The sequence below is a fragment of the Bubalus bubalis genome, chromosome 18, assembly GCF_019923935.1.
Source record: "Bubalus bubalis isolate 160015118507 breed Murrah chromosome 18, NDDB_SH_1, whole genome shotgun sequence".
NCBI lineage: Eukaryota > Metazoa > Chordata > Mammalia > Artiodactyla > Bovidae > Bubalus > Bubalus bubalis.
Window position 1 is genome coordinate 40,875,834 of NC_059174.1, and position 24,579 is coordinate 40,900,412.

The 24,579-nt window shown below is 47.4% G+C and overlaps 1 pseudogene; it reads right to left on the bottom strand.

Moving 5' to 3' along the window:
- LOC102404616 overlaps positions 1–24,579 on the bottom strand; it is a 34,561-nt pseudogene that overhangs the window by 1,605 nt on the left and 8,377 nt on the right.

A 24,579-nucleotide genomic window follows, 5' to 3' on the forward strand; every position in this document is an offset into this window, starting at 1 on the left:
ATCCCCTCCTTAGAATGTCTTTTCCCTCCTTTTTGTAAAGGAGGGCTTTTCACCTGTGGGTGGTCATGGCAGGTGCTCCCATCCCTGCTGTTGAGATGGCTCTTTTTCACCCAAGGCATCACAACTCAGCCCTCATTACCTGCGTCCCCAGGCCCACATGCTTAATTTCTTTGTGTGCTCATAAATTAGTGTCCTCAAAGCCAGCTGCCCCAAGAAGCTCTTTCTCGTCTATGCTGTCCCCCTGGCAGTAGCCCTTAAAGATTTAGTGTGCACCCTTCCTTTCTCTTGGAAGCCCTCCATGTCTCCTGTGGGCTTCATGGTTTCTGCGTCTCTGAGCTCTTCAGTTGCTTCTGATTCGAATAGTACGGCCTGCTCAGCATATGATGACAGTTGGCTTGGCTTTAACCAGCCTCTCTGCACTGAAAGCGGAGAAGGTGATGGCACCCCACCCACTCCAGTACGCTTGCCTGGAAAATCCCATGGATGGAGGAGCCTGGTGGACTGCAGCCTATGGGGTCGCGAAGAGTCGGACATGACTGAGCGACTTCACTTTCACTTTTCACTTTCACGCATTGGAGAAGGAAATGGCAACCCACCCCAGTGTTCTTGCCTGGAGAATCTCAGGGACAGGGGAGCCTGGTGGGCTGCCGTCTATGGGGTCGCACAGAGTTGGACACGACTGAAGCGACTTAGCAGCAGCAGCAGCGGCTGCACTGAAAGAGCTCCAGGGACCCAGCTCTTGACTCACTCTTCCTGTGCATCCTGGGGGTACCCGACATGGGAGGAGGGATCAATAAGCGCTTGCTGAGGAGCTGACCAATTGATTGAGAGATGGCTGACTGGCCCCACAGTCTGTGTACTTTGGTGAATTGGGTGCTCTTTTGGAATTTCCAAGATCAGAAAGGGCAGGAGAAGGATGAAGCTGCAGGCAACATGGAAGCAGATCTTCCTACAGGTCTCTGGCCCTGCAGCTGTGGGGTCCCGTATTTATGATCCCAAAGCTACAGACCTAGGGACACGGAGCAGTAAATCCTGCCTGTCAACTGCCAATCAGTACCCCCTTTTAGAAAACCTCCTTGCTCAGTAATAGGATCATCATCTAACTGATGACTGCTTTCTATACAAGGGGCCTTAGCATCTCAAATAGCCTTGTGTGGGTCTGAGCAAATAACATGAAATATTCTTATTTTTGCACGTTGGCTAACCAGGCTGACTGCTTTAGGACTGCTCATGGCTCCTTCTGGAAGACACTGTCATTAAACAGAGTATGCAATTTAAAACAGAAATAACAACAACGGCACAATCTGTTAACTTGCTTACCCTTAGCAGATAACGGTCGGTGATAAGTCTATGTGGGTTGACCACCTGCCTTTTCCTTTCCTATTGTTGGTTTCCCTTCTCCTTCCCTTCCGGGGTGGGAGTTCGTGTTGTCTCACTCTGTGTGTTATCTGTGTGGAAGGCTGGAAACTCAGATTGTTTCCTTGGTCTGACCCAGATTTGCATCCCAACTCTGCCTCATAACTGGTGTGTGACCTTGGCCAGGTGGCTGGCCCTCACCCCTGCAGGTCTGTTGTGAGGAGCCTGGCACCACGTGCCCGCCATTCTCATGGAGGATGCAGCGATGTACGCACATGTGCGGCGAGCAGTGATAATGGATGGACTCCGCCTTTTGGTTCACTGCAGTATCCCCTAAAGTAGATCATTATTCTGTATGGAATAAATAGTGTTATCGGGCTGATATGCTTAAGGCTAATGAGCCCATGTCTAGCATCTGAGGAGCCAGATAACAAGACATGTTTTTCTCCATTGGCTTCTATTGATGTATTAATTAATGAAATCCAAGATTCCCCTTTGAGCTGGAGGAGTGTTTAAATCACTCCTGAGCTGTATATGTGGTGCATCTTCCCTCCTGCTCCCAGATGCTGCAGAGGGCTGGGAAGGGAAGAGGGGTCTGCACTCTGGCCTGGCCCAGGTAGGAGCAGGAGCAGGTCCAGCCAGGAGGCAAGCCCCTCCTCTGTCGTTAACCAGGGAGGACCAGCCGAGCAAGGGGGGCATCTTGGTTACAGGCCGGCCTCCTAGCTCAGCATCTGGTTTCCGCCCATTTCCCCTGGGAGTTCTGTCTTCGAAAGAGCCCCAGGACTCAATGGGCTGTCTTTGTAGTGACTGAAAAACTGCCCAGGAACAAGGCCGCGTGAGTCCCGGGCGAGACTGTCCCCATAGTCTTGGTTTGTTTTGAGTGACCATCTACTACCATGAGTGGCACTATGGAGAAAGTCACAGCGTTGGTACAGACATGCCTGGGTTCTAGGTCTGCCCCCAGCACCGAGTAGCTGCATAAATTATGTGTACGTGCTAAGTGGCTTCAGTCGTGTGAGACTCATTGCAACCCTGTGGACCGTAGCCCACCAGGCTCTCCTGTCCATGGGATTCTCCAGGCAAGAATACTGATTGGAGTGGGTTGCCATGCCCTTTTCCTTAGTCAAGTTGTTAAAAATCTGTGTGCCTCCATTTCCTTGTTTATGAAACAGACCTTGCTAATTCTGATGCTAATACATATCCTGAAGGGTGGATGGTGAAGATTACGTGACCTAGGATGTATGATGAAGTTCCTGGAATAGGGTGTGCATAGAATAAATAATTATGGGCACAGGGATGATTGCTCTTCCTAACAATGATAATGCATCTTATTAAATATAGAATGGGAGAAATAAAATTGGTGTAAAGGTATTTCTTAGAAAAAGGAAATTGCATTATTTTTCATACCTTCTAGTAACTCAGCTTCTCTAATAATCTGTCAAGAAGATATCTTAAAGAACCTGCTTCAATATTTAAATTCAGTGTTTGATTAGCACTTTATTTTCCATACAAAAGGAGAAAGTCATTTGAAAAAAGTTTTTGTCAAAGTGGCTTGCACTTCTTTCAACAACTTTGCTGGAAACATTCATTTGTACCTTGGCCACCCAAAGTAACCATACTCCTTTGCCTTCTTGGTAACCATGTGCCCCTATCTTCGTACCTGAGAGATACCACCCTATATTCCATAGCTAACCAAATACCCCCCTACGCTTTGTAGGTAACCATGCACCCACACACTCTGTAAATAAGCAGGCACCCCAAGCCCTATTGATAACCATGTATTTCCACATCCATAGGGAATCATGTTCCCATGCACACCAAATACCCTTGCATCCCAGTCCAGACCTACACTCAAGTGATGGCATCTTTGCAGTCTGCTCTCTCACACATGAAAAGTCCCAAGACTGCCTCCCAGCCTGCGGGAGCAAGGCAGCCTCAGAAGCTCTGTCTTCTAGCCACTGTTGCTCTTCCCTAGGGTTTGGTGTGGCAGAGCCTCCAGGGAGCATGAGGCGGTGTCGTGCATTTCTCTGGTCTGTAATCATGGAGCGATGGGCTGTAACCCAACTATGGGAAGCATGCCCCACAGGCCCTGGACCTCCACCACAAACCTCTGCGTCTCTTCCCTGGTTCCCCGACTAACAGTGGACAGAGGGCACGCCCTACATGGCCCTTCACTTCTGGCACCTGCTGCCAAAACAGTGAGGGTCAGGGCCTCTGGGCACCCACCACCACAGCCCCCAAACCTTCTTTTCGTTTCTCATTTCACATCTATATACCTAATGTTTTGCAACTCAGACTGTATTTAGAATCAATAACCACTTAGAATTAAAATTCGAGCCGAACTATAAACCATAAAAAGCCTCTGATTATTTCATTAGTAATTTGCTAATTGGCATTAGATATTTAATTACACATTCCAAATATTTGATGAATTATTTCAGCTCTGCATAGAAAACCAGGGATGGGGACTACATTCTTCAGGAAACCTAAACCCAGAGGGAGAATTCCAAGGAAGCGTTAGTATCTATGTGTGTCTGAAACCTGAGCAAGTGGTTTTGCTCTTTCTTTGAAGGCACCCACCCAGGCTGTTGTGAAGTCTAGCCTGGGATCCAGGGCCGTCTGTACCTCTCTCAGGCTCTCTCCATCAAGGCGTTTTCTGTTCACCCTTTCCTTGTGGGGACATTATCTTTTCTGCTTTGATCTGCTTCCCACAACATAAGGTGGTCCCCCCCACCCTCCGGCAACCCCTTCCAAATCCTCCTGATGGGCTGTTGTTTGGATAAGAAGGAGTCAGGTATTCCCCCTCCCCCCTCCTCCCCACCCTGCCTCTCTCCTCCCATCCACCTAGCAGCAGGTCCTGTCTGCATTGGACACCAGGTGGCCCCCACAACCTTCTTAGAATGAATTTGCATTGGATATCACTCTGTCTCAGCTCCCTCCCTTAAGGTGTGGGAGTGCTGTTTCTCTAGAAAAAAAAAAAAAGATAATTTCAGTACATGAAAAAATGCACAAATGTTCATTTCTGTTTCTTCTGGGATTCTTCTGAAGATAAGTAGGCACTGAATCCACGCAGCCCCAAAAGCGTGTCCTGCTCCTCAAGTCCTGCCTAGGACCTGCCTAGGACCCCAGGACCCCAGTCTACTGGTCCCCAGCCTGATGTACCAAAGTCTCCTTGGGACGATTCACAGGTGATGTAGAAAGATGTGTACTTAAAGCTGAGTGTTCTCAGCCGGCCCCACCCTCTGCAGACATCAGCTTGTCTCTGGCGTGTGGCTAGTCTGAGAGCTATACCGGACCTAAAAGACGCAACAGCACAGACGTTCCCTCACTGCACTTGCCCTGTGCCAGACCAAGGGGAGAGTAAGATATATTTGGCACATTAAATCCTCAGTTATTCTCATAACAGATTGCGGCAGGAAGCCATATGTGTAATTTCCAATGACCATTGCAGAGAAGGATGCCCAGGGAGGATGAACAGATAACATGGAAGAGAAAACGACATCCCACTCACAAACCTGCAATCCAGACCAGAAGGAAGACATTGGCTCTTAAAGGGCCAGCCATGCCCTCAGTGCAGTACCTGTGGAGGATGTGCCCCGTGGTGTAACCACACTTCCTCTGGCTACATTTCTCAGACGTGGACAGATATATCCTCGGAAATTAAATCAAGGACCCCAGCAGCCCTTACTTGACAGATGTAAACGCCCATTTCCTCACAGGCAGACTTACTCCAAATTAAGTGCAGTCATTTGGAATATCTGTGCAGGGAAGCACATGAAGCTTGAAGACTGTGGACCCTCCGTGTCTGTTGACAAACACTCCTGGAAGGAAGTAGAAGGAACAAAGAGAATCCCGAGTGTCCTGAGCACTGGCCCCAGCTCTTCTCCTAACTGGACCTCGGGAGTATTGCTTAACTCCTCAGGTGGCTCAGCCAGAAAATAGGCATGGTGTACTCCACCCATATAGAGGGGAATCTACTGGCCATGAGGTCTTGAAGCCCAGGAAGGGTGAGGGGGTGGTGGAAGCAGGGGATGTTGGCTCACTGAGCCATTAGCTCTCCCACTCCTTGTCTGGCTGCTGAACTTTAAAATTTATTTGCATTTTAACCAGCCTCTGTTAATAGATATACCAATTTTTATGAAAAGCTGCTTCAGATCCCTTTGGAAATTGGGTGGGTCTAAAATAAAAACCCGGAGAAGGCGATGGCATCCCACTCCAGTACTCTTGCCTAGAAAATCCCATGGATGGAGGAGCCTGGTAGGCTGCAGTCCATGGGGTCGTGAAGAGTCGGACACGACTGAGAGACTTCAGTTTCACTTTTCACTTTCATGCATTGGAGAAGGAAATGGCAACCCACTCCAGTGTTCTTGCCTGGAGAATCCCAGGGATGGTGGAGCCTGGTGGGCTGCTATCTGTGGGGTCGCACAGAATCAGACATGACTGAAGCGACTTAGCAGCAGCAGCAGCAGCAAAATAAAAAACCAATAAAGTAATTTTTCAATAGAAATCTAGCTCTAATGATCAACACAGAGGAGACTTTGTGCTCCTCTCTGGACCTGGAGCCACTCTGGAACAGTGATGTTTCCAGAGTGTGAAGTTTGTGCTGTCTCCAAACCTCAGGATGAGTGTTCTGGAGGAGAAGGTGCAAGTCTGCATACAGCAGCCTTAGGGCTGAGTCCAACCTCCAAACTCCAACCCCAGCTCTGATCTGGCCTCCGTCCACACCACAGCCCCAGGGCTTCCCAAGAAGACATTGGCTCTTGGGAAGACATCCTCATCCTGCCCCTGCCCCTCTCTTTCTGCTCAATATTAGCATTTCCACCACTTTCCTAATCCTTGGAAGAATCAGGCCTCCATGGGCCCAAGATCAATGTTTAACAGCTGAATAAAAGAGAAAATGCCATAGTTCAACTGGAAACAAAGAAGGGGCTATTGGGAGATCTTTATCACCTGGGTTAATCTCAAAGTCAAGGTGTGACAGGTCTGATTAAGCTGGTTCACTTTGCCTGGCTTGCTTTCTTTCCCAGCTTCTGCCTTCAACTCTCCAAGATCTTTAGGGCCAAGAGAAGGGGCCATCTCCTATGGGATGCCTTTCCCCATGTCCAGCCAGAATGCACCCTCGGGTCTCTGGCACTTCCTCCTTTGACACTAACTGCCCTTTGAGTAATGCTGGCTTTGTATATGTTCCTTCCTTCCAGGTGACACAACACCCGAGCTAGATTCCTCTGTGTTTGCCCCACAGCCTAAGGCCTGGCACAGGTTAGGTGCTCAGTAACTGTTTTGGTTTTGAGTGAGTGGGAGGCTGAAATCAATTGCACACACAGTGTTTGGGAGCTGGGGTGGGAGGAGCCTCTTACATATTAAGGTGCAACTGACAGCATGGTGAGGTTGACCCTACACAAGATCAATGTCAAAACTTTTGCCTCTGGTCCCAGACATTGCCTGGAAGAAAGTAGTCAGAAGAGAGGCTGGGGAAAAGGCACTTCTGGAAAGAGCAAGGCAAAAAGTCACTGTCCCTTGGAGGGTGAGAGGAACCATGGCCTAGGGGCTGGCCTTCCAATCAGACAAGAAGGACAGAACGCTGGTGGCTGGTGAGACTGGGGGTTGCTGGGGCAGCTACCCCAGGCCAAACACCATCCAAAGAGACTCTTTACAGGCAGTGTTCCAACTTTGTATCCTTACCTTTAAGGTCTTTGGACTTTTGAAATGCTTCTTTGCCCTGAAGATTGGCCCCTGAGATCAGGGGCATGGGTGGTGAGACCTTAGGATGGCAGGTTCTAGGGGGTGGGAGAGGATGTAACAGGAGGTGAGTTTCCAGAGGGAGTGTTTTCTGGATTTCAATAAAAATGCCTGGTTCCAGATCACTGTTGGGTAGTGAGCCAAATAAGGGGTCAGCTGCTCCATGCTCAGTTTCGGAGCACGTGCAAGGCCACTGTATCTAGGGATTTTAACAGACAAGAGTGTATCGTTTTTCCCAGGTTGGGCAAACGTGCATACACACAGGCAGACTTATTCCAAATTAAGTGCAGTCATCTTGGAATATCTGTTCAGGGAGGCACATGAAGCTTGAAGACTATGGGCCCTCCATGTCTGTTGACCAACACTCCTGGAAGGAAGTAGAAGGAACAGAGAATCCCGAGTGTCCTGAGCAGACCCTTACACACAAACCCTAGGGTTGTGAAGAAGGTGAAAAGTTATGATGCGACCTGCTCTCTTAAAACATCCTCTCTGTGTCCTCTTCCTGCACATATGTACAGCTGAATGCTGTGTGTCAGACACTGCGCTGGGGGTCAGCAAAAAGGCAGCACTGCCCCTGCCCGCATGGAACTTGCAGCCTAGTGGGAGAGACATACACCCATCAAATAATCTCATTATCAATAAGCGGGGACGTTTGCTAGCAAGGACAGAAAAGATGCTGAGTTGAGAAGAGATCATGGGCTATAAACTATCCAGGTTGAAGGGAGAGAGAAGTTAGAATAAGCCTGACCAACAGTATTTCAATATAATAGAGGAAAATCATGTAAAAGTGACTGAGTCCACTTCTGCCTTCTAAGGATATGTGTTTATTATAAGGGGTACGTGTGTGTGTGCTAAGTCGCTTCAGTCGTGTCCAACTCTTTGCCACACTACGGGCTGCAGCCTGCCAGGCTCCTTTGTCCATGGGATTCTCCAGGCAAGAATACTGGAGTGGGTTGTCATGCCCTCCTCTAGGAGGGATTGAACCCACACCTCCCACAGCTCCTGCATTGCAGGCGTATTCTTTACTGATGAGCCACCAGGGAAGCCCCCTTACCAGGGATAGGATAGAAGAATTCACATCAACAAAGAAATGACTGTCTCCCTTTTCTGAGGGCTAAAATTTGGAGAAGTTGCCAGTGGTGTGGCTACTGAACTTAAGAACAGGTCTGTGTGTATGCAGGTGGTAGACAGTGGGGCCTGGCACTGGGTCTGGGGTCAGAGGGAGAGGGGCTAACTTGCTCAATGTAATAAAGTGCATTTCCTGCTCCAATAGGTCTTCCTGGCCCAGGGATTGAACCTGTGTCTCCTACATTGCAGGCAGATTCTTTACCTGCTGAGCCATTAGGGAAGCCCTACTAAAGTGCTAGGATATATAATGAATTCATTTATCTGAATTGCTGGAGTGTTGATGAACTAGGGAGAGAGAGGGCTCGTGGTAATAAGGGAACAGGAAATCCAAGTTTGTGGAAAGGATGAGAGTCTTTCACAGAAGAGAGAAATCTATTATTTATTTTTAAATTCTCTGCTGTGAGGAAGTTCAGAGCCCCCCTCTGGACCCTATTCCCCTCAACCCTATTACTCCTGCATCATTGGTAAAGCTCTACCCAAGCTTCCTCCAGGAAGTGATACTGTAGATGGGAGGTGAAAGGGAGCTTAAAGAGAAATGAGAGAGCTTGGCAGACAAGTAGAAGCTGGGTAGAAGGTCCAACAGTTCAGAAGCTCCTGAATTTGGCTGGAGCCAGAAGTTGGAGTCCTCGGTCATGGGACTCCTGGGAAGGTTTCTGGACTCGCCAGGTCACGAGGTTGGTACTGGGGCTGCTGTTGACCTACATTCTGGACTGCATTAAAGTTGAGAACTGGGGATAGAGAGCCTTTTTATTTGTCTGTACGGGACCAACACTACTACTGTATATGTTCTAAAATCTGAACACTAATCAGATTTTCAAGGGGAGAAACATCAGAATTCCAGGACTGTTTTAAACAAAACCTTTCATTAAATCTGAGTATGTTCAGCAACTGGTGCTAATAGCTAAAAACGATGGACAAGTGGATGTCCTGCTGAACCGCTTTCCTGAAGGGCCAGGACCATTTGTGACTAGCATGAAGAGTGCTGGCATCCCCCCGGTGGGGCTTAGACACTTGAAAGCTGCTTGTCTTAAAAGGCTCTAAAAATGGTGCCCCACAGTGTCTGCACACATGGCTCATGCTCGGCAAATCCTTTGTGCAGACAGAGCAAGGTACACTCTGTTCCTTATCTGAATTTCCACTTGTTCCAAACGAATTAGGAGCATCTTAATAAAGCAACTGTATTAGGAGTCCGGTGACCCCCTCCCCCCACCCCACCCGCAATCAACTTTGGTAGATCCAGCGTGGATCAGGGCTGGGGATGCGCTTCAACTTAGCATCTCCAGGCTGGCTGTGGTTTCTATTGTCCCCCGTGGAGTCCGGAGATAGAGCCCTCCTTTGCACAACACTGCCCTTGAAAACTGGAAGAATTACCCAGTAGGAGCAATTTACACAGGGTTTTTCGGAAGTGGTGCTGTTGCCATTATAGGCCAGATAATCTCTGTCCTCTGGGCTGCCTGGTGCACTCGGTCCGCAGACTCTGCCTCTACCATCATCGGTGCCAGGAGCACGCCCCACCCCTCCCAGAGTGGCAGCCAGAAATATCTCCAGATGTTGCCAGGTCTCCCCTGGGGAGCAAGTTTGCCCCATGGTTGAGAATCATTGATCCAGCAGAGGCAACTCACGAGAATCTGCCCTCAAAGGGCTTAAAATCAGCAATGACAAGCAAACCGGACGTGTGCGCAGGGGTAGCAAGGCGGAGGAGCCTGGGGGAAGAGAAGCGCCTGCGTCCACGGTCTTTAATAACTCTCCCTCACGATTCCAGTTCCAGCCAGTCCTTTCTGCTTTCCTTTTTCCTAAGGACTATATGTCTGAGGTCCCAGGTGACACATTCGACTCATTAAGGCTTCTTAATTCCCACATGAATTATTGCTGGAAGGGTCTGAAGGCCCAGTATCTCGCCTTATTACACCTGTAGTTATGAGCAGTAACTATGGCCTTTATGACAACATTCAGCACCAGCCATTAAATTCGAGGCATGAAAATGATGATTTCACCCCCAAATCCACTTACCACTGGCACACTTCCATGCGTGTTCTCATACCAAACCCAGCCTCAGGAGCTTGCCCATCAGAGGTCCTCCCAAATGCCGCGGATGGTCTACTGTGTCCCCTGGTTTACTGAGGCTGCCTGTCAATCATTCTTCTTGACTGTTCATAGAATCAATTTTTAGATTTCCTTAGGTGTAGGCATTAGCTAATATTTCAATAAATAAAGCAAAACCTAGCACTGTCACTCTTTCCTGTTTCACCAAAGGATCTTTCTTTTCCCTAAAGAGACGCGGTAGGGCTAAAACCTTCCTTGTTTAGCTTGGGGCTAAACACACCCTACACGAAGCAGAAAAATCATCTAATTTTTTCAATGAAAGCCTGTGCCAGTCAAAGACAGTCTTAGCTACTCACACTTAAGAGGCATCAAAAATGTACAAATATTGGAATCCTCAGCCTCGACAGGCAAGTTACCATGTACACAATTATGAAAGGGAACCAGATTAAGAGAGAGTGTGCAGAGCGCCTTTGAAATATCGATGAAAACGTGGATGCGGCTTCATTTTAATGTTTTTGATTTCCCCGATAACGAGGAAATTGTCCTCGTTTTCATTGGTAGACGTTCTTAAAGGTTTTAAAATCTGAATATTAATGCTGCTCCCTTGTGCAGCGTATAAATGACTTTTGACAATTCTGGTGGCTCTCGTTCTGAGTCTACTGCTGAAAATGGAAAAAGCAGTGGCCAACGAGAACCCGGGGAAGGTCGGGGATGCTGCAAGGAAGGGAAGAAAGAGGGGAGAAGCATCCTGGCAACAAAATCTTCCTCTCCCACGAAAGAGTTAACAGAAAGAAATAAAATCAGATATGTGTAGCCTCCAGACGTCCATTAAAGTGCAGAATGCTGTTTTCTATCACAGATTATATGCCAGATGTTCAAACTATCTCTAATCATTGCAGATGTAATGGAGTAGAATGTTGCAGTTTGTGAGTTTACTGGCATTAATCCTATATACTGCACAAGGGAAAAGATTTTAAATATATAATTATATCTCATTAATACTCAGGTTTTATTTCCTTTCAATGGAACAGGACTTATTAAAGCAACCATTTACCGCATGTTTTCTTTCAGTATTTGGCCCTGGCATCATCCTGTGTGCATTCGACGTGTAAATATGTACTAACCTGGGTGCACAAAAACACCCAGGGAAGGTTGTGAGTCCGCTGGTACCCAAATTCACTTTTATATGCATGAGATGTTTTTATATTGTAAATTGATAAGAGGGACTTAACTGCATGCATTCTGAGTTGCTACTTGGGTTTTCTTCATGCCGGAAATATTTGTATTTCTTAATTTGAAAGGAAATTGCCTGTGTTCCAGCTTTTTATGGCTTGTTGGGAGAAGGTGCACCCTGGGCTCCAGAGAGGCCCTTCGTGGGTGTGGCTGAGAGCAGAAACGCTGCTTGGAGCCCACATTCTCCCAGACCCTTACAGGATGCACTAAAGGACCATGAAAGTTGTTTTTTTTGTTTGTTTTTCTCCAGAGAATCACCAGGATTAGGATGTATCTCCAGAGTGATCTGGGCTGAAGAATAAGGAAATTCCCTTCTGAGCACCCCCAGTTTCTCCCCTCTCAAATGAAATGACACCTTTTTCAGCAACCCACTAAATTGGCTTCAGACGTGGAGTGCCAGCGCTAAGCCCCTCCGGGCTGACAGACAGCCTCCTCCGTGCTGGGCACACTGAAGTGGTGTCTCTCTCTACTGGCCTCCCGCTGCAGCAGCGGCTGGCCTCTCTCGCCTTCTCCCTGTGAGTTCAGCATCCTCTCTGCTCCAAGAGGTGGGTTTCCTCAGCCAGGACCAAGCTGACCCCAAGGGGGTTGGATGCACATACCCTAAGCTGGGAAATGCTGGGAGCTTGATAGTTCATAAGCAGAGAGGCTGAGCGTTCAGGAACCCCACTTTTCCTCTGGACTAACTCTTAATTCACATGCAGTGATTTATTGGATTATTCTAGTAGTGGATTTCCGGACTGGCAGGACCGTATCCACCTTGGTCTCTGAATCCCTCATGCCAAAAACGGTGCCTGATACATAATGGGCTTTTCCTACCTCTTTCTTAAATGAGAGAGTAAAAGAATACATTAATGGAGAGTGATGGCCTTTTGGGAAAAGCTGGGTGGGGCTGACAATTTAATACAACGTCCTTAGCTATGACTTCTGGCGTGGAAAAGAGTTTGATGGACTCTGCAGTAATGAGATTGACGAGACAGATGGTCGCTGCCAGGAATTCAGCAAAGGCCAGGGTGACAGAGAAGCGACAGCTCTGTCAGATTCGGGGGCTAGAGCCGTGGGAGCTCAGTCGCGCTTTTACTGCCTCAGGAATTAGAGGATGGTTGGGTGGAGGACCTTAGAGGTGCAAGCCTGAGGTCTGAGGTCGAGTGGCTGGAGATGGCTGGGCGCACCTGGAGGGCCCAGAAAGTCCAAGAGGGGTGTTGCAGGACAAGGCAGATATAGCTGCAATAAACGGGGAAGGGGGTTGGGAGAAGGAGAGGGGAGGGGTCCACGGGTGTCTCTTAAATGATCCAGCTCATCAGACTCTTCGGACTTCCGGCTTTGTTTTTTTGTTTTTTTAAATATTTATTTCTGGATCCTGCCAACTGGATGGACAGTCTCAACTCTCTCTCTCTCTCTTGCTTCTCTCTCTCTCCTTCTTCATTCCTGTAGGACACTAAGACCAATGGAGGGGGGGAGAAAGAAACTGGGTGTTTGCCTCTGAAGAGAGAGCTCGAATGGGCACACCCATAGCATTATATGGAGACAGTGTTATATGGAGAGAAATGTCCAGGTTAGAATCATGTTAGAGAATGAGTTGGTAGGGGTGGGATGGAGCAGCTCATCTGCCTCTCTTCTGTTTTAAAGGCCTGCAGATGTTAGAGCTCCAAGGCCAGGAGTGGGGCCAGGGCTGGGGAGGAGCTGGAACCAGAGTGGGAGCTCCAGGGGAGGTCAGGCAAGCTGAGCAAGGCAGGCACATCCCAGGCTTCCCCCAGCCCCCCGTCCCCCAGGGCTAGCAGTCAATCTTGAGGACTTGAGCTGGAGGAGAACAGCTGTCAGGTCCGGAGGGCGGGGGTCATGCTGGGGTGAGGAGACTGACAAGTGGGAGAGCTTCCTCTGGGAACAAGACCAGGGTGATAAAGGAGACAATGAAAAGGTGGAATGGAGGAGAGTCATGTCAAAACAGACAACCGAAGAACTCTACTGGGCAGGGACTGAAAAGAAAGTTTCTACAGGAAACTGAAGAATCCAGCAGTCTCGTAGAGTGGGCTCACGCCTTTCAAAGGAGGACCGCAACCGTGTCCAATTATTTCTCTATCGCTTTATTTGACATTGGTTTTTAGAACCTTTTTCATTCAAAGTCTGTCTCTAATACAAGAATGTTTACTCCAGATGGAGGGAGCTGTCTCTCATTAAATACCTGCTAAGTGCAGAAAGAAAGCCAATACATGGATGAATTAATAGGTTATTGATTAAGATAGATATATGCCAAGACTCTCACAGGAGTATACAGATAAAACTCTAAAGTTTTAAAGTTCTAAACTTTAGAGTTTAAACCCTGAAGTTTCAGCTGTAGAGTTTAAAGTTTCTAAAGTATACCGATGATGTGTTGGGTTGCTTGAAGGGGTTGTTGGGGTGGCGAATGGGGATGGCGCCTCCTCTACGCAGGTGGTCCTGAGGAAGTTACCTTGCCTTGAGACATGAGTGGAGTTAGCCTGGCTGGAGGACATCGCGTGCAGCTGGGTGTCAGTTCTGCAGTGCAGCCAAGAGGTCTCCACACAGCCCTGTGCCAGACTCTGGAGAAGGGCAGGCTCTTTGTGCAGGCTGAGTGAGGGATGCAGGCAGCTTTCACAGTTAGGAGTGTTCGGGACAGAGTGAAAATTACCCAGCTAGCAGCAGAACCTTCTGGAAGGCCTCATGAGAGCATGTCCAGAAAGGATTCTCCACCTTTTGGAGAGGGCCTTGCTGACGGTGACCCTCTCCCATGTCATGGGGTACTTCCATGCCTGCACTGAGTTCTTCCTTGGCTCACTTTTGAGAAAATTTGGGGTCTGAGGCCCACAGCCTGGCTGTCAGGCCTCCACTGCCTGGCAGTGGGACAGAGATTCCTTTTTTGCCCAGCTCAGTTGAATTCTCTCCTGTTCTGTGCTTAAAAGGGACCAGGCATCTACATCTGTGTCTCTCCCACTGGACTCTGAGCTCCCAAAATCAGGGAGCCTAGGAGACTGGGCTCTGGAGCTCGGCTGGCTCTGTCCATCAGAGAGGTCTGCCCTTAACTGGTTCTGTGACCACAGGCAGGTTCTTTAACCTTTTTCGTCTGTGCAGGGTTGCTTAGAGGAGTAAATGAACGTGGACTTGTAGGGCACACAGAAGAGCGTCTGGCTCTCTAATGTCACAGGTAGGGGCCCCAGAAAGCTGGCTCTGAGATGGGGTTCATGTGCAGGAGGCATATTGGGGAGTGCTCTGGGAATCAACACGTGGGAAGGGAGGGGAAGGAGAGAAGATGTGGTGGAGGGATAGTGAAGCTGACCCGGAGACCCAGTGACATCCACAGCCATCCTCACAGGGAGCTCTAGAGCCAGATTGGCTTCTCAGATTGTTGGACTGAGATGGTGGGGCCTTGATGCTCCTTTGTCAGCAGTCCCTGGAGATGGCATGGCCCTGGCTGAGGTGGCTCTCTGCAGCTGAAGCTATTCTTGAAGGAGCTGACAGTTGGAGGTTGTCTGCTGAACTCCCAGAAGCTGGGGCAATATGCCCTTCCTTGAAGGGGGTCTGGGCAGGGTGTCATCTGTCCTCCACTGTCTAACTTTAGGCTCTTCAGACTCACTTCTTCATTCACATTCAGGGAGCAGCTCCCACAGAATCCTGTGGGTCTTTCTTCCTGAGGGACACTTAAAGGAGGAAGGTTAACAAGATGAAGTGAACCTGGCTGCTGGTCTCAGAGTCCCAGCTAGTACCCACCATCTACCTCCTATGAATCCTTGAATGCCCTCAGCCTTGGCCAGCACCCATGCTGGGCTGAACTGCTTACTAGGGGCCATTACCCAGAATTTCACCTTTAAGTGTCTAAGAGTTTGAGTTTCTGGTCACTACGTCTTTCTCAGAGTCATTGCATTTGTCCACTTACCACCTTAATTGGGCAAAGGAATGTCTCAAGTGCCAAGTAGATCCCCTGACTGCCAAACAGATTCCCTTCTCCTTTCCTTGTGTTGGAGCAGCCTAACCTCCATCTGGCAGTGAGGTCCAATCACCCTGCAAAGATGGTGACTCTTTCTCTTACCTGCTGCTCCCTTGGCACTGGTGTCTGAAGTGGCCAGGGGACAATCATGGCTTGTGACTAAATGGGGGCTGTAGTTCATCATACTAACTTCTTCCTCTAAGTTTCCCTCAGGATAAAGACTTCCTCTGTCTTCTGGTGGGAGGGTCCTCTTTGGCAACCAAGATCTTTGAAACTGCAGAGCTTAGAATCACATTGTTCAGGAAGCACAAATTCTCCAATGGGAGACTGATGATAATGTTAAGTAAGACTGCTCCTAGTCCACCTCGTGGGTCTCTGGACCCATGCATCTTTGATCTTGGGTGCACGGGTTTGCGTCAAAGTCTGCGTGTGTGCTCCCTCCCTTAGGGTGGCGCCTCATCCTCACACAGTATTGTCCTTCAGTTAGCACTCTCAGCGCCTTCAGCAGGCTTGCTTCTGCTTCTGCCAGGCTGGCAGCTTTCAGAGGATGCACTATGATACAACCAGAAGGCCCCATGGTCATGGACCCACCCCCGCCTCTCATCTGTTATAAAATGGACCCCCTGGCCTAACAAGCTGTTATGTGGATTCCATCCAGATCGCAGACCCTCTGTATACCTTCAAGCGTCATGTGGCTGAGGCTTTGTGGACAGAAAAAGGCAAATATATACCCAAGATATGTGTTTGTTCCTGTTAGAAGGAATTGCCAGACTTTCCAGGGCAGAAGTAGGCTGATGTGGTCAACTTCCTGCCCTCTAGCTGGCAGGTTTCCTCAGGAGGTGGCACTGTATCTGGGTCTGTGTTTGGTTCTGTTGCTGTTGGTCAGGTTGGTCAGCTTGGCTGTGGCAGTAGCTTTGGTAAATGGAAGACTGTGCATGCCCTCTGTCCCTGCCACTGTGCCTCTGCACCTTGCACAGCACTGGGGTGGCTGTTGAGAGGCTGGCTGATGCCAGCTGGCCCTGCATTTTGTTTGCTTGGCTTTGGTGTACTTTGTATAGTAGAAACTCTCTGGCAAATATTAATATGATATGAAGATCTTCATATTCACTTCTACATTTGGGGTGAATCCATGTGCTGCCATCCCAAACCCTGTAACCCTGTTCTTCTAAGTGTTTTTAAATGTAGGTTTCATTATTATTCAAGGTGAGGCCAATAGATCAGATGACTGTTATTGAAAAGACAGTTTGCTACACACAGTTCCCAAGAGAAGGGGGCTTGCCACACCATGTGGGGCCACTTGGGGGAAGTTTCACGGTCAGCCAGGAGGCAAAAGTTTGAGGGGAAAGTTTGGGTGAGAGTCTTTATCATGGTTTCCATGGAGAGCAACTTGCAAGGCAAGGTAAGCAAGTGAAGCAGGTTTAGGATTGGCTAGTTTGAATAATTTTAGCAAATTCCAGTGTGTAGGCACTGCCTGTAACCTGTTTGGTATCTAGCCCTGGGGTGATTAGGGCAGGGGAATATTGGCCCCAGAGGGTAAGAGACCTATGAGAGCCAGGTAAAGAAGTGGGTGGGGGTAGGCTTTGGATTGGTTGGTTTACATATGAAAAGTATGCTCAAAGGGAAATTATTTGCTCTTTCTAGGGATTAGCCAGCCTGAGGGTCTCTCCCAGTCAGCCAGAACAAAGTTCTCATCTCATCATATAAAAGCAATATAAATACTATATATATATATATCGGGAAGATCCCCTGGAGAAGGGAATGGCTACCCACTGCAGTATTCTTGCTTGGAGAATTTCATGGACAGAGGAGCCTCGTGGGCTACAGTCCATGGAATTGCAAAGAGTTGGTCATGGCTCAGTGCCTACACACACTAATACATGAATGGCTCTCATTCTGGGCCCCCGACCATTTAGCCTGGCTATTTGCTGCTGCCCATGAGTCCATATACATTCTGATCTTTGTCCACATAAAGTAGTTGACCAGGTACACTGTATAAGCTGTCATTGAGATAATTTCTCCTTGCCACTATCTTTCAGAGTCACTGCTGACTCTTTTCAGAGTCACTATCCCTACTCCTAAGTAGGACCACGTATAACATAGCTGCTCTCCATTTTCATCTTTCATCCACATACTGAGCTGAACCGCCCATGAACCAAGCCCGAGCTTTTTCTTCCTCCGTTAGATGGCTGTAAGGGCTCCCCTACAGTCATAGGGTGAGCTCAGGAGAGTGTAAGGGTAGTGAATGATGTGGGGGTCAGAGCTACCTGATCATACAACTTGCTTGTGTTCTCTGGCCCTGCTGTGCTAGGTTCTGGATTATCCACTTCTGCAATCCCTGGATTATTGCTGGGCTCCCCTTTCTCTTCTAAATGCCATTTGAAGCTAGTAGATTTTCATGTTACTGGGTATTTAGGTAAGAGCAGTATTTCCAGATGTGGACGATGCCAAGATTCTAGAACAAGGCACTGTGCTTCTTTCCTTTCGGTGGGAGCTACAGTTTATCTTTTACAGTGTAAAGGATGTTCTGTCCTGTCTTTTAGAGCTCAACTCCTAAGGCTATACTCTAATATAAAATTTAAAAAAATATGCAAGGGCATTGAGTCTTTGAAGGAGGTTTTCTCCCTCCCCTCTGGAATACATGTGTATTACCAAAGCCTCCAAAACTCTGTTGGATATGATTAGCATGATGTCATTGACACAGGGGATTGGTGGGATGTTTTGTGAGACCTCCTGATGGTTCAGATCACTCTGACTATATTATGACTGAGTGTTAAAAGAGGAGTAGGGAAACCTGTAAATGTTTGCTGTTGTTCTTCCCAGAATCATTTCTGATCCTTTTTTTTTCTGGTTGTGATGGAAAATAATACATTCACTAAATCAAAGGCTGCAACCGTGTTCTTGAGGTCATATCAATCTACTCTAGTGAAGATCCTACATCTGATAAGGGAGGTGCATTTTAGGCACCTGCTTGGTTGAGTTTGAGGAGTCCATTGTCATTTTCCAGGATTCACCTGCTTTTTGTGCAAGGGCTACACTAGTGAGCTAAATGGAGATGTGATGGGAATCACCACCCTTCCATCTCTTAGATCTTTAAAAGGAGCTCAAATTTCTATTGCCTTGGGATACAATATTATTATTTAAATTCTGTCTTGATTTAGGGGGATGATATAGGCTTCCACTTGGATGCTGATCCCCATTAAGGCAGCTGTTACTCCACAAGAAAAGACTTCATGTGTCAATTTCCCAGTATGTCTATACTGATGTTCCATCCAGTGAGGCTACTGTGAGGCAGACTTTGGCCAGAGCTCCACTGATCACATGTTTCCCCTATATCTCCTTCTACCAGAAGACTGTGATAAATCTTTGGGTCTCTGGGTATCGATGTCAATCCAAATCCTGTGTCCAGCAGTCTTAAAAATAGTTGGTTGCTTCCCTTTCCTTAGGGCACAGTGCAATTCTCTCTGGGGAAGGACTCAGATTATTATTGGGTATACTTGCCATAGTATTGTAGGATCCCCCCTTGTGAGGACATGGATTTTTATCCATTCAGTGGAATCCAGGTCTAAAAGTTGGACAAGGAATCATGGCTTTTTGTTGGGGCAACTGCCCTCGATTTCTTTACCATTCCCCTTTGATTTTTTGATTTTTTTGTATTTTTTTGTTGTACAAATTGAGTAGTATCCTTGTTGGCTGCTCTTCTATTTCTCTTCTAGGGGCGCTGTGTTCTCTTAACCATCTTGATAATGCTCTGCAGATCACTGGTCCTCTGACCTTGCACTTACTATAATAATTATGTCCTCTTGGCTTCTGGCGATGAAGTACCACATAATGACTCTTCCCCTATGGGTTCAGTGTTTTTTCCATTGTCTCCATTGCCCAGTTCTGTAACAGCCTCCTCTACCACCATCTGTGGTCTGCAGAGGGGAATTATCATTGAACTTCACAAAGATCCTGTGCCCCTCCCGCCAGTGCATTCTATTAAACCTTTTGTGAATGAGATACTCTCTAGACTTTCCCATGGAGCATAATCATCTGGGTTTTTGGCCTTCCAGGGTTTATCCATCCTGGCATGACTAGATCCTTTAAATTGCTTCTTCTGCTCTCTGCTGTGGCAATTCTGGCATTTAGTGTGGCGTTTTGCATCTTCCATGCTCCCAGAAGACATCTTAGTAGCATATTTCTTCATCTCCTCGGTTTTTGCCAAGGTTTCAAATCTTGTACTCTGAAAAAGTGCTCCCAAATTAACAAACTGCATTTACTTCAACCTCTTGTTTTGGTTCCCTTGCTCAAGCACCATCGGTGTCCAAGTCTGTCTGTAACCTGGCTCTAACAGGTATGTCCTGGAAGGATCTTGTAGTGCCTTTAAGGTGCAACACTTTTTCTCTTATCAGATCCAGTATGAGCCCAGCTGGCTTTTGTTGTAATTTAATCCTAGTGCTGGAGTAGGGGAGGTAGAGGTCCGTGTTGATGCGGGGGAGGACTTTGCATTGCCTGCAAGCAAGGGGAGGAGATGGCATCCCTGGTAGCTCAGATGGTAAAGAATCTGCCTGCAATGCAGGAGACCGGGGTTGGATCCCAGGGTATGGAAGATTCCCTGGAAAAGGGAATGGCTACCCACTCCAGTATTCCTCCCTGGAGAATTCCATGGACAGACGAGCCTGTGGGCTACAGTCCAGGGGATCATGAAGAGTTGGACATGACTGAGTGACTAATCCTTAACACTTAAGAGAGGTTACCTCCTGATAGGGAGAGACAGGCCACTCCTGCAGTTGCAGACAGTTCTGAGAAATCTGGAGATTTATGATTTTCCAAGGCATTCTTATGATGTCTCCATCCCAGTGTCAGAGTCTAATTTTCTTCTCAGTTAGGGCCTCAGTTAAGCATAGCAGACCCATCAGATTGGAAACTGGGAGTATAACCTTCTAGGAAGCTTAGCCATTCTAAAGTGTCCATCCAAGTCCTGGCCCTTGCCTCTCTATCCACCTGCTGCAAGAGCTGAGAGCCCTTACGTATGTTTCCAAAGAGGTCCACCACCTTCACAGTAGCTTTTGAGTGGCAATGGATTGCTCTTATCTCTTCATTATCTTTTTCCAAATGACAATCCAGGTTAGCTGGATTCTATCATTCTTTCAGTTATTTCCCTCATATTTTCCAACTACCAAATACATTGTGCAAACGTACTTCCTCAGGAAATATATCATCACCATCAGCACCCATGAAAGCTTTGACAGATGAGCCGACACCTACCAGGAGTATGTGGTCTTTATGGCTGGTGGAGTAGAGACTGAGTGATCCAGCTTCAAAACCCTGCCTCAGCACGTGCTTCCTCTTGGACTACTCCTGCCTGTGGTTGTCACAGGTTGGGTTTTCTCAGAAGCAGACACTGAGATGGCATTTAGTGTGCCTGATGCTTATGAAAGTGTGCATTTGGTCTAAACAGCTGCAGAAGGAAGGGAGGGGAAGCATGATGAAGCCACAAGAGAAGTCAGGCTGTAGCCAGGCAGAACGGCCACCTGTGTGGAGTTTCAGAGCTGCAAGAGCCGTTAAGAGTTGAGCTAGGGGACTTTCTGGTGGTCCAGTGGTTAAGCCTTTGCCTTCCAATGCAAGGGGTGCAGGTTTGATCCCTGGTCAGGGAGCTAAGATCCCACCTGCCTCGTGGCCAAAAAACAATACATACAGCAGATGCAATATTGTAACTAATTAAATAAAGACTTGAAAAAAAAAAAAAAGAGTTGAGCTGAGATGGCCAGGCTTTCCTACCTCTGTAGTCATCAGTCACTGAATGTGGGATGCTTGGGTAGGGGCGTGACCTTGGGTGAGGCAATTCCAGAAGCAGCTGGCAGGGGAAAGCCACCTGCTGACTATACTCCCAACCTCTCGGACACAAATACTTCATTGAAAGGAGATCTGGACCCATCGTAGTGTCCTCCACAGTAAAGGTTTTGGTTGCTTTTACTGCTACGATTGTTTCTCTCTCCCAGACCTGAAGACAATACCAAACACAGAGCAGGCACTTCATAATGGATATTGTTAAATAAATGGAACTAGGCAGAATGTTTCTAGAGCATGTTTGTAGGAACTGGTTCTGTACTGAGTAATAGTTGGGGTTCACTGAATTGTTGTTGATTGAACAGCAAATTCAGGAGCTGTCAGGTCAGACAGCCCTGGGCCTGCTGCCTGGCCTGTCCCCTCACAGCAGTGCGGCCATGCATAGCAGGCTCACGGGGACACAGGCACATATCTGGGGTGGCCAGAGTTAGAACGTTGGGATGGGAGTGATCAGGAAAGAGATGACTGCAGGTACTGGAGCAGGCATGCCATAGCACCTACACTTGGACCACAAAAACAGAGACACCTCTGTTCTTTATAAACAAAAGTTGACCATTCTGCAGTAGAAGCCAGTCAAGAAGCAGATCCCACAGAGATAGGACGCTAACATTTAAATAACCTATTAAATGGCTTTCATTGTCAATAATCTGATTTGCACTCAGGCAAGACAAGTTGGATGCTTTTGAATGGCCTCAGATACGTCAATATGTAACAAGAAGATAAGGAAGAGAATTAAGTTCAAGCAACCAGGCTTTTGCTTTACATCTTTCATTTTCTTGGCTAGATTGCTAAATTGTTTTATATGGAACCAGAAATTGCTGCCTAATGCTAATTTGCGAACGATACAATCAGTGCTGAGGTAAATGATATAGAGAATTGATACTGGGATAAATTGGGATGTGTCCCTTTAAATAACAATATCGACAAAAGTTTGGCACAAAGGGCAAGGGTCTTCGTTAAGCAACAACGCTGTTCCTGAGAGAGAAGGCTGGATGCAGAGAGACAGGCCTCTGGAGTCAGAGGTAGGCTGGCACCCTGGTCCTCCACTTGCCAGCCCCATGACCTTGGCAAATTACTTATTTCTCTCAGCTTTCGCTTCTGTAAGATGAGCAATAAATGTCAGAGAGTTGTTATGAGAATAACATGATATATGGCATGTGAAACACTTAGCACAGTACTTGGCACAGAACAACTAATAAATATGAGATGTTGTTATTTATTATGATGACTCAGCTCTTACCTGAAGGACAGGTCATTGGCCTCCAGGGACGATAGAGTTGGGGGCAGTCCCAGTGGGGTAAGTCACATCTGCAAATGTTTCTAGCTCATTGCATGGAAATCCAGCCTCCCCTGGACCCTCTGGTGTGGGTAAACCCAGGCATCAGGGTGCTCACCTTCTTGAGGGAAGATTGCAGTTAAAGTCCCAGAAAATCCTATAAAAAGCTCTTTGAAGATTTGGGGAAACCTCATGCTCTTATTGAACTTTCCTTAATCCTACAGGCTGCTCCCTGTCTCTCAACCCCAAGCCCTATCACTGGCCAGATCTTCTTCAAGGCTGGGGGCCCTTCTGATACAGCTCCAGGTCTTGAATCTTACACAGAATGGAAAGCCCTTTACCTGGCTTAGCAGTAGAACTCTCCCATCTCCAAAACCTACAAAGCACATTGGGTACCATATTCTGTTTTTGGAGCCACCATCATTTGGCTACCTTATTTTCTGATTAGTCTGTGAGCTCCCTAAGCATGGATGTGGTATCTTTCTTACCTGTCAGTGATTAGCATCCCTTGGGCCACTGTGTTAGGTCATGAGAATAAATTAGACTTAATGGGGTTTTACCTGGCTCCATTGATTCTCTCCATGTGGTTGGTTGGGTGCTTAAAGCTGTAAGATGGTTCTTTGGTGTGGTTCCTGTTAAATATCGATGCATTCTGAGATGATAGAGGTTTTCAAGAAAGAGGTGTCCTTGGGAAAGTGCTTTTTAGAAGGTATTTCAATGCTCTGCAGAGAAGAGTTCAGCCCTGAATAGCATTAAAACTGCTACAGGCATCACTCCTGAGCTTAGACAAATTCTGCAGAGTAGCTGTGTTTCCTGAGAGACTCTGAGATTTTTAGTTGCTATTGGTTTTAGGTTACTTATTTCAGTAGTAGGAGTCACCCTTGGCTTCTTGAGCGGAGCATTACATGTCTTGTTATTGGTGTTTCTGTTATTTAAAACACATGGAAATGTGCACAAGGAACTCAGTTTTCCTTTGGATAAGAAAAAGGTAAAACAGCAGTATGTCCTGGGGATTACTTGGTGGCTTGGCAGTAAAGATTCTGCCTGCAATGCAGGAGCTGCTGTGGACGTGGGTTTGATATCTGGGGTGGGAAGGTCCCCTGGAGGAGGGCATGGCAACCCACTCCAGTATTCTTCCCTGGAGAATCCATGGACAGAGGAGCCTGACGGGCTACAGTTCATAGGGTCACATAGCGTCAGACATGGCTGAAGCGACATAGCATGTTGCATATTCATGAGCATCAGCTGACCATGGGTTGCTCAGCCAGCCTGCCCCAGGCCTCCATTCCTGGTTCCAGCATCTCCACCCTGGTGGATCCTGGGTCCATGTCTCCAAGGCTTTGGCTTTTCTTACCCTTTGAATTCTTGCTTTCTTCCTGCTTCTTAGTACCCTCATGTTACTTCTTCCTGCAGACATCACAGAGAACATACCTGAAGATGCATAGCCTGTAGAAATGAAGAGAAGGTCTTGGTGACTAGTAAATACTCATCAAACATGGATTGAATAAGGGGGAGAAATTCTGCAGTACTTTGTGGTCCAATCTTTTGACCATCTCGACTTCCTGTGCTATGTAAGAAACTGAGGCAGACCAGTTACTAGTGGTCACTGGAATCAAAGACCTTTGGATCCAGGAAACTGATTTCATCCACTCATCTTTAATTGAACTGGAGCCAAACGGTGGCTTGTAATAGTCATTTTAACGTGTTGAAATATTATTTCTAAAATAGTCATTCAACACAACCTGTCTGGAAGTTTTCTGGAGAACAGATATTTTTGGAATCCTTCTGACAGCCAGGCCAGCACAGTTGTGTAGAGAATGACTAATGAGTAGTCTGTTTGTCTCTTAGCCCCCTTCCTGCTAATAAACTTTATTGAGGACTTATTGGATGCTTGCGCGATTTTGTAGTGGACAAGCCCTGTTGACTATGATGCTGGTAAAGAGGCTCTGAGTGTGGAAGGCCATCCTATGGGAAGAAGCATGGGTTTGTCATGACCAGAGCCCTCTCGACAGCCACACCAGCCAAAGGAAACTAAGGG